Source organism: Malaya genurostris, chromosome 2 (assembly GCF_030247185.1).
Source record: "Malaya genurostris strain Urasoe2022 chromosome 2, Malgen_1.1, whole genome shotgun sequence".
Lineage (NCBI taxonomy): Eukaryota > Metazoa > Arthropoda > Insecta > Diptera > Culicidae > Malaya > Malaya genurostris.
In genome coordinates, this window is record NC_080571.1 from 47,262,783 (window position 1) to 47,273,985 (window position 11,203).

An 11,203-nucleotide genomic window follows, 5' to 3' on the forward strand; every position below is an offset into this window, starting at 1 on the left:
GTTACTGAGCACAGTTTCTCAGACTCACACTCTAATATGGATACTGGCGAGCTGACATTGTACTATCAGAATGTAGGCGGCATCAACTCATCCATTGCAGAATATTCACATGCCTGCTGCGACGACGCATTTGACATTTATGCTTTTACCGAAACTTGGTTAAATAATGACACACGATCTAGTCAATTATTCAGTTCTAACTACAATGTATACCGTCAGGATCGTTCGAGCTCTAATAGTTCTAAATGTCGCGGTGTCTTACTCGCCGTTCGCTCGTGCTATAAAAGCCGTTTAATCGTTCCTCCTGAATCATCGGGTGTTGAACACGTATGGGTTGCAATCAGTTTACGCACCTGTACACTCTTCATCTGCGTCATCTACATTCCGCCTGACCGTACCAATGACACTCTAACTACTGTACTAATGACAACAATCGAATTATGGATCTTTGTTTCTCCAGCAATGAAATTGCAAATACTATTTCAGTTCAGAAAGCTCCCATTCCCCTAGTCAAAAGCTGTACTCATCATCCACCGCTTTACATCAACTTTTTCTGCAGCCAACCTGTCACATTTAATGAAGTTACAGAAGCAATATCATACAACTTTCGTAAATCTGATTTCATATCAATGAATCAATTTTTTGAAAGCATTGATTGGAACAATGTACTTCTCCATTGTGACTCTCACCAAGCTGCTGAAAAACTGTGCCATCGACCAATTTGTTCCAAAAATTGCAAACTCTCATCCCCAGAATAAATGGGCATTTGAGCGACTCAAACGATTGAAAACAGCAAAAAAAACCGCTCTGAAGAAATTTTCGAAATACCGAACCGATTACCTTCAATCTCGATATTTAGCTTTAAATAACTCATACAAACGCCTTAACAGAAAATTATTCGTAGCTTACCAGAAGAAGGTACAAGACAATCTGAACCTATGTGTTTAATTGTTCGCTGTCTTCTGGTGAATTCCCTAACATTTGGAAAAAGTCAATATTATTTCCTGTGCACAAGAAAGGCGACAAGCATATCATCTCGAACTATCGTGGTATTGCGTCATTGATTGCAGCTTCCAAGTTGTTTGAGTTGATCGTCATGAACTTCATGTTTCGCTGCAGCTCACATTACATCTCTTCCGATCAACATGGATTTGTTCCTAGGCGCTCAACGAATACAAATTTAGTACGTTATACATCATTTATCATCCGTGAAATGGAAAAAGGTCATCAAATAGATGCTATTTATACTGATTTATCAGCTGCATTTGGCAAGATTAATCATGGCATTGTACTCGCAAAACTTGAGCGTATCGGTTTCCAGGGAAGGTTCCTTGACTGGATAAAGTCGTACCTTATCGGTCGCGAAATGTCGGTAAAAATCGGTGACATCACTTCTCAATCCTTTGCTATTACATCTGGCGTACCACAAGGAAGTCACCTAGGACCTCTTCTGTTTCTAATTTACATCAATGACGTCAATCTCTCGTTGAAGTGCTCTAAGCTCTCATACGCAGACGACTTCAAATTATTCTTCAACGTGTGCTGCCAAAACGATGCTAAGTTCCTTCAGGAACAACTTGATATTTTCGGAAACTGGTGTCAAGTCAACAGAATGGTACTGAACGCATCAAAGTGTTCCATAATAAGCTTTAATCGCAAACGAAATCCAATAATGTTCAACTATTCGCTTCTCGGTGTTGAGCTAAATAGAGTAAGCTGCATCAAAGATCATACTTGATAGCAAATTAACTTTTTGTGAGCACATATCGTACATCGTCTCAAAGGCATCCAAGCAACTCGGTTTTATGTTCTGAATGACGAAGTCGTTCGAAAACATCCACTGCTTAAAAGCATTATATATTGCCCTGGTTCGCTCTGTACTCGAGTTCTCGGCAGTAGTATGGTCACCTTATTACCGTAATGGAGTACAACGCATCGAAGCTGTGCAGCATAAATTTGTCCGATTTGCTCTAAGTCAGCTGCCTTGGAGAGACCCTTTTAATTTTCCTAGATATGAACACAGATGTAACCTAATTAGACTTGAGCTACTTAGCGATCGACGCAACGTCTCTAAAGCAATATTCATTTCCGATTTCATACTTGGTCATATAGACTGTCCTGATCTTCTCGGGCAAATGGATATAAACATCCGACGCAGAATTCTTCGGAGCAACTCTTTCCTCGTCATCCAGAATGAACCCCTGTCTAGTATGGCTCGCATATTTATTCGGTGTTATACAATATTCGATTTCAATCTATCTCGTGTCACTCTCAAACGTTTATTTATTGCTTTTTTCAAAACTTGACCTATTATTGAATGTATTTTAGAACCTTCGTATGTAATTTAATTTTGCTTAAGTGTAATGTAGTTAATGTTTGTATGTAAAGTATAGCTCGTATTAGTTTTAAGTAAAAGTGTATCATTTGGATTTTGTATTATCTGTTGGTACTAAGAGATGAGGAGGTTTTGTGCCCTTTTGAGTAAGTACTAATAGTTGGTCAACTCAAGAGGGTTTTTCCCTGCTCCTATAAACAATAAAATTTGAATATCTAACACTTGTGAATTATTTACAGCGAAATCAAAGTGCGTCCATACTTTATGGGACAGTCTTTATGATGAATATAGGATCAACGTTAGCATAAATAAAATCTATTGAGATGAAATTAGAAACAGGATTATCAAAACACATATTTCAGACGAATGTAGCATATTTTTATGTTCACAACCCAAAAAGTTTTTTGACAAATTAAACACAAAATATTGCATATTTATGTATCAACATCATTAAAATGTGGAAATATATGGAACCAATTCTCACAAGTTATAAAAGTGTGATCAAAACACTATTAGAAAAATTAGCAGTTACAACTTAAATTCACTTAAAATAATATGCAAACATACTATTACAAAAGTATGTTCTAACATTTTTTAATATATATGTAGCACTCTAACATACAGTATTCATTTACCCTGCACCCTAAATTAAATTTTGATCAAATTAAGCGAGAAAATAGGATCGGATGAAAACATAAGACAAAAGTAAGAAGAATTTTCCAAGGATAGAAGGAGTTTTCGACTCCATTTGGATGAAAAAAAAACCAACACTGAAAGCTACACAGTTCGAAAAAGTCTTGTGATTTTATAACTTTTGTGAGGCACATAAATGGAGCATCGTATTTCACACAGATTTATATTTTAGAACATATAAATTTGTGGGATTTGAAAACTGCAGGAGTTTGAAATCGAATGAAATAAAAAATAAAAGATAAATAGTAACAGCGCGACTAGAACCGAGAAATCAAAAACATATATATATATATACATAATTATTAAGAAGATCTCAGATATGTGTTACAGAAATAACAAAACAGTAAACGTAAAGAAATGTATAACAATAACAGTTCCAGTGGAAAAGTTTAAAGTGTCTGTTAAAAACACCCGTAGAAGGCACACTGACAATTAGGTACCTAAGCAATCTTCAGTAACATTATGTTTTATCTTTGGGCCCCTCCCGAAACGAAATCCTGGGTACGGGCCTGACTTCAGTTAATCGGCTGAACCATAGAAACCCATATCAGCTTGATAAATTATTGATCCATATAAATACATACAGCGGCACTTGGTAACGGAATGCAAATTACACTCGAAACGTGTAAAATTCTGTGCGAGTGGAATGTTGAGTCATTTGAAAAGTTAAGTACTTATGAATTGTATCTCTTCTAGAATTATGTCAACCGTAAAATAAATTCTTTAGAAAAATCTTTTCATTTCTATCTGAAATTTTCAGTTTCTCCTATTTTCTCACTTACTTTGAACAATATTAACATACTTTTTAATAGTGGATTTTCATATGAAAAAAAGTTATGACGGAAAAACTTGATTTTGGGGGTCTCCAATAAAAAAAAGGTTCATATCGCCACACCAATGCATTTTAAAGTATTCATATCTTCGGCATGTTATTTTAAAATGGTCTAAAACTTTTTTGAAGACATAAATTCTCTATCTCGTTTTGTATGCAAAACTTTTTTATGACATACTTGTGGGTGAACCAATTGCCATTACATCAATAGAAGCAGATTGTTTCAAGCAGAAATTCTTCTGAAGATATAAAAGCTTTAACATCAACCCCTAAAGTACAAACAAAAAATGCGTGTTTTGATATGATTGGGACCACTGTGCAAGTGTCACCCTTCCTTGTAAACCTTTTCCTCTTCCAGGATGTGTCTAAATCTAGTTTGCTGTCTCGTTAGATACAGACATGAACTTCCAAAACGTAGAACGGTTGTGGCCTCAGTCTCAGAATAAGAATTTTACTCGAAAAAAATGCAACACATTAAAATGATCACCAACAATTCTTTGAAGTCGAATATTTTTCAAATATTCAGAATTTAAACACGCACATATTAGATATATCTTTGCAAAGTTGGTTTATTCAATCTCCTCTTTTAGGGTGATTGCCCGAACCTTGGACTCAAAATTACTCATTAAATTCTGTGCAACACTTGCGCCATCTTTCTTACACACTTTCAGTTACTCTTTCTTCAAATCCTTGCCGATTTTGAAGATCCTCCATATTTTCCAAAGCTGTTTCTTCATAATCGGCCAGAATTTTTCTACTGGACGAAGTTCTGTCGAGTTTGGCGGATAAGCTTGATTCTGTATAAAACTAACATCGTTGGCTTCGCACTACACCAAAATCGGCTTCCATCACTAGACAGAAATTTCTTGATTTTCGCCCATCCAATAAAAAGAAAGTATTACCTTTTTTTCGAATACAGTTCTTTGTGCAACAAATTTCATAGATTTTTGTTTTGTATTCTTCGTTAAGCTACAAATACTTCTGAAATTCTAAAATTTCTTTGAAAATATTGATTTTTTAGATTTTGTTGCAAATATAAGATTACTTTATCTACTGCTAACTTCAATCGTTCAATAAACAAAAATACTCAATTGATCGCTTCTACAATTTGGAAATTTTTGCAAATATACCAAAATATTACAAAATAACTTTAAGCTAAAACTTTATTCAGGTTCTAACTTCAATCGATCGGTAAACACAATTGCATAGATTTTCGTCAAAAGCATTTACAATTCTAGAATTTTTGTGAAAATATCTATTTTTTCAGATTTTTGATAAATATAAACTTTATAATTCTCTACAAAGTTCATCTGGTGCCGAATTGAATTGATTTTTAGACAAAATTTCAAAGTATTGCATTCTTCGGTAAATTCCGAATACTTCTAAAATTCTAAAATTTCTATGAAATTATCGTATTTATTTAGATTTTGTACCCAACATTCGATTGTTCTACCTGGTGCTAACTACAATCGACTAATGAACAAAAATGCTTAGATGGTCGCTTTGAATTTTTTTATAGAGTGTCAAACATTTAATATTTTCAAAATTCTGTGTTGATATCAATTTTTTGAATTTCTTTTTAGTAAATTTGAAACAATTCTCGTCTGGAAATTAGTGCTTGTATCTAAAACAATCAATAAGAGTACAAAACTACTTAGCTGTTTACTTAGCATTCCTCAAAAAGTACAGAGTATTTCTAATATTCTAAAATTTCTGTGAAAGTATCTATTTTTCTAGATATGATAAAAAAACTGATAATATAAATTATCGTTTCTTGTAGCTGGTATCAAATCTATTGGTGTGTCAGTGCTTTGAATATATGTCACAAATTCGAGGTTATCCATTATTTTTTTGCTTCGAGTATAGTGGTTTTAACCTTAAGGTCATTCACCATTTTTGACCACTTAGGGCCAGAAAACCCTAATCCTATGTTCGCGGTTGGGAATTGAACACAGGTGGGCTGCATGAAAGGCATCGTCTAACCCATCAAACTACACCCGTCGCCTTTATGCATCACTAATGCTTGGACTTTTGATTGCGTTTATAATCAGAACTTTTACTAGCTATGTGTAATTGGAGAATACCTCAGTTATATGTAAAAGATTTATCTACCTAATGTTATGTAAAATTGAAAAATCGGACTACTAACGGCTGTGATATGGTCAGTCAAAGTAGGCGTTCCCACTTTATTCAATGAATTCGCCTTTCTGATGAACGGTTGTGGAGAATAGAGTTGTCTACCCAAAGTTACCTTAAAAAGTGCTTATTGAAGTCATTTGAAAAAAAGCAATAAAAGCAGTCATTTTCACGTAGAGCCACAATATTTTTTTCCACATTATGTTTCAATTCCAGCTGGTTGATTACACTACACTACTGACGTAGCGATAACCTGCGCTCCTATTGATTCTGCGTATGATATTCAAGCTAAATTGGGTAATGTTTTTTAATCAGCTGCATAACATTTTTTGTGATTAGTTTTTTATTAATGTTTTTATAATCATACTAACAACTATTACTCCCGGTACTTGCTGCCTTCATTGAGGCTATTACTTCACCTGAATAAATTTCGAATACATCACCACTATTGATCCATTTCTCAACCGAGCTCAACACATCGCTCCACAAGTCGTGTGACTGACACACAGATGGTACTGTCATTGTCAAATCCATATAACGGTTATGAAGTACCAACTTCCAAAAGACTATGTGTGAAATTTTCCGGACATTTCGATTAGTCAGGAAAAAGTGACTGCTACTTAAGTGAAGCTAAGTTTGTCATTTTCAAAACAATGAATGCAAAACAATTTTGTGTGTTAGTTTATCATTGCTTCTTGACGAAAAAAAGAACTGTCGAATCTCAGCAATGGCTTCAAAAGTATTATCCGGACTCTGCTCAATCGAAAAAAAACCATTTGTTATTGGTTTGTTGAATTTAAACTTGGTCGTATAGACACCGATGATGATGGACGTTATGGTCGTGTAATTGAGGTGGTTACTCAAGAAAACATCAAAACAGTCCACAAATTGATTATGTCTAATCGTAAATTGAAATTTTGTGAGATAATTGAAGCCGTAAAAATATTAGAAGGCAATGTGTTTACAATTATGCATAAACAAGCTTTTTTTAAATGAGTGCCGCGTTTACTTACAGTCTATCAAAAAACAACATGATGATTAAGAATAGTTTTTGGCCATGTTTACAAGTAATAAATTAGCTCTTTTTCATCAATATATGACAATGGATGAAACATGGATCCATCACTTCGCTTTGGAATCAAAACGATAGTCATCTGAGTAAACTGTAACCGGTGAACCACGCTCGAAACGTCCAAAAGAACAACAGTCAGCTGGGAAGATTATGGCTTCGGTATTTTGGGATACACACGGTAAAAACGTCATCAACTATCTTGAGAAAAGAGACAATTAATTGCAAAACAACATAGCGTTTTTTGATCGTTCGAATACAAAAGTCAAGGAAAGACGAGCCACTCCGTATAGTTCAGAACTGGCTCCCAGTGACTACTGGCTTTTCACTGATCTCAAATAAATGTTCGCATGGTAAGAAATTCTGTGAAGCCTTTTTTGAGGCAAATCCTTCTACAAACACGACACTTGTAGGACATTACATTGATGAGTAAAATCGATTTTTGGTAAAAGAACAGATTTTTGGTAAAAAATAGTTAATCACACGAGATTGTTTCGGGTAGTTTTTCAAAGAAATAATTTCATACTGCCAGAATTTCAAATATGTAAAATAAACGTGTAATAGTTTTCAATAGATTTTACTATCAACCAAGTATTGAAACTATCTGTAATTGATATGTTCGAGTTTTCTATGTAAAACCAAATCCATTCCGTAGCAAAGCAGAGAAGCTGAAAACATATTCTGAGAAGACGAATTTTCCTTCAGCAACTCACGAACACGTGTTTACAATTATCAAAGCTTTCGATTGAGTTTCCGTTGTACTAAAGCGTAGTTATTTAATCAGATTTTTTTCATATTAAAGAGTCTCTGTATTGCTTATGTCATTTTTATTACCAATGCTTGTTTGGAATCGAACGGCTTTTATGTGAATATATCGAGATTTGAAGTCTTATTTTTGTCATACAGTATTGATTGACACCAGCATGCGTGAGGCTTATTACTCTGAGCTTAGCGCAAAAATTAATAGCAACCCATCGAGAATTTTTTGTTCTAATATTCACACATCTTTGAACTCTGGTGGATTTTGAAGAAATTGCAATAATTAATAATAAATACTACAATGCCGAAAGAATATAATATATTTAATATATCAACTATTCACTAGAATTTTGTAAAAAAAATCCGTATATTTACCAGCACCGTTGCGTTAATGGATACTCACGGTTACATACGTCCCAAAGAGATCAAAACAAAATCACAAGTCCTTTTGTTATCCACGAAATAAACCTCGGTAACCTTGAATCCGACAGGGAACAATTTTACGTCGGCTTGAAGTACAAATCCTCTTCGAGGGAATTATGAACTGAAAAGTGGCATTCAATGTTCCGCTTCTGTCGTTGCTGATACGCATTCATGTGGGACAAATAATATTAGCGAATTGTTTGCTTGCAGAAAGAACGGCACGAACATTCTTCGGATAGATATCCCTATTGTTTGGCGGGGATTTCACTGTTTATCACGTATCACCTCATCTAACATGGCATATTTTGGCATCATAAATCCGACAAATTTTACTTTTACAAACACCTGAGCCACCTTCTCCGTTTTATTACATTCTTTTTATATTCGTACTTGATGATATTGCACCGGCACTGCCACCGAAAACACAACAATCACACTTAGAAGGAGACAATAAACATCGATTACAATTATCATCCTGCGAAAACGATGCTCCACTTAGCTGCTACCTCAGAATGTAAGCAGCAGCAGGTTGCTCGCATCCTTCCAATCGTGTCACAGATCGCAACGCGCGCGAGAATTTTCTTCGCGCTTTGAAGCTTCTTCCCGCTGGTTGAAAAAAAAGCGTGTCTACACTCGCCGGTTGCCACCGTCGTAGTGAAAGTGAAAACGTGCGAATTGAAAATTATGCCATCGTAGCAGACACCGGCGACGTCGATTGGACTGGCACTGGCAAACACAGCGCGCGACCAAAGTGAGTGTCTTGGGTGCGAGAGTGACACAATGAGTAACGCTATTGTGATTTCAGTACTCGCCATTGATTCGGTGAGTGATGCAAGATGCGGCACGGAGAGATCCGCTTAGGGTGGTTATGGCGTTGGTAAATGACATTGATTGGTAACCCACAGAAACGGTATATTTGGATTACGGGAAAAACATTTCTTTTTCCTCTACTGTTGTGTTTGTATTTTAATTTTTTTAAAGTTTATTAACAAGACTTTATCACAGCAAGAACATACGTGTCGAAGTATTTCCTGATGTGATGACAAGATATTGTTACACACTTTTTTTTTCACACAAGAACAAATTATGCAAAATATCGTCCAGTCAATCGAATAATGCGTCACCACAATGAATACTGTGAACATTTTGACTTTACTATTTACAAAATTCGAATAAAATCTCAGCTTTGTCGAAGAAATAATGCGTAGTATGTAAGAAAACATTGTAAACCATTTATATGTACATAGCAAACAATTAGGAAATTTGCAGGTGACGCTAATTTTCATATGACACAATTCATAGAACGTACCCGTGAAACGACTGAATTTTACAAGAATGTTGTAAATATAGGCCCGTATTTCAAGAAAACGTGTAAATTTACATGTTTTAGCACTTAAAGGTAAATCAGCATAAATTAAATACCTATAAGTTATATTTACTGTAAAATTGAGTTATTTTTGATGCTCATATGTGTCGGTCTCAGAAGACGAAAATTTACACGATTTTTTTTAGGTGTGTAGTCAGATATTGTTCCCTTTCATGATTTTTTAAATAGCTCATCTTTAAAATAATTTATAATTTTTTTTAATTTTTTGAATTTTTGGTGGTTGTCCAAAGTGAAAACTGCGATTTTTCGCGAAAAAATCCACCGTTTTGTAGCTGTAAAATCTCCCCAAAGTAACAAAAAACGAAAAGGAAAAAGTTAGGGTTTGGTTTTTTATCAGTAGAAAGTGTGTGCAAAATTTGAAAAAAATGGATGCAGTAGTTTTTCAATGATAATGGACACTAGGGTGGGACAAGGTTGTATAGGAAAAATATAAAAAGGTTTATTTTCTCGCTCCATCAAACTTTTCGTATTCCTTCTGGGTCCCATAAGCACCATGAACATTTTTAGCTGGATCGGAGAAACTATATTTTCGCGCCCGAGGCAGGCATGGCAAAAACACGGATCCGTTCTGCACGGTACTCACCTTCACTCATGAGCACACCACCAGGAGTATTGAATGCTACGCTTCGTGTCCGTGTTGAAAAACAAATACCGAACGCAGCAGAAAAAGCACCCGTAGCGGTGGTGGTGTAATTGCCAAGCAACGGTGTTTGGATTTTCGGGCAGCTCTGAAGTCGAGTGTTTCTGACTTCGGCAAACACCGAAGCCGAGTGTTTCCGATTTTGGATTATACGTTGCTTGTATATAGTACCACCACGGTATGACGAAAAATGGTTTATTCTTTTTTCATCAATACGCATTTGAATTCAATTGATTGATAATATAACCAACGGTCATTGTCGTTTCAACCTTCCGAGTGAACGGACGTGCTTTGTGTTTACTGCGAAAGCGTTGAAAACCAGTGCCGTGTGTGATAAAGTGACCGGACGATCAAAACTAGATCGCTATTGTGTAATAGACAATAGTGCTTTTTCCTGTGAGAGGTTTTATGCACATTATATACTGAAGCAGTGTATTGTTGTGAGCGGACGATCGAAACAGTACCGTTAGCCGGTGATTGTTCGATCGATCAAAACAGGCCCAGCGGTGTACGTGATATCACTGTGCGGATTAAAAAAGAGTGTGCTTTTTCCTCTCGGAGGTTTTTTGCACACCATCGCAGCGGCGATACGCCGATCGACGAGGGCTAGGCCTTGGTGGCCCCCGTTGGATTTAAGTTAAGTATCATTATTTAGTGTTTTTTTTTCCTTCCTGCATTCGACTGTTCTATTTCTCCCCGATTCATTTCTTTCTGTGCGGAGGTAGCTCCGCAACATGGCTAGTCTAAATTCTGACCCCCCCGTTCCCGATGATCAAATGGAGACTTCCCTTGACTATAAAAAGTCTCGCATAAAGAGCTATCCGGATGGGCTCGCACTACCGGCCGGTCCTTATGCGGTCTATTTCCGGACCAAATCGAAAGAAAAAAAATTAAATATTTTAAAAATATCGCGGGACCTGTCCTCGCGA

The 11,203-nt window shown here is 35.8% G+C and overlaps 1 protein-coding gene across 1 annotated transcript in view; it reads right to left on the reverse strand.

The window, feature by feature from the left end:
- The window catches only part of LOC131430879 (neuropeptide SIFamide receptor-like), a 67,723-nt gene extending 58,779 nt beyond the window's left edge, over positions 1–8,944 (reverse strand). Inside the window, exon 1 of the mRNA XM_058596125.1 lies at positions 8,228–8,944. The gene's annotated coding sequence lies outside the window, so the exon portion shown is untranslated. The remainder of the gene's footprint in view (positions 1–8,227) is intronic.
- Between the last annotated feature and the right edge of the window lie 2,259 nt (positions 8,945–11,203).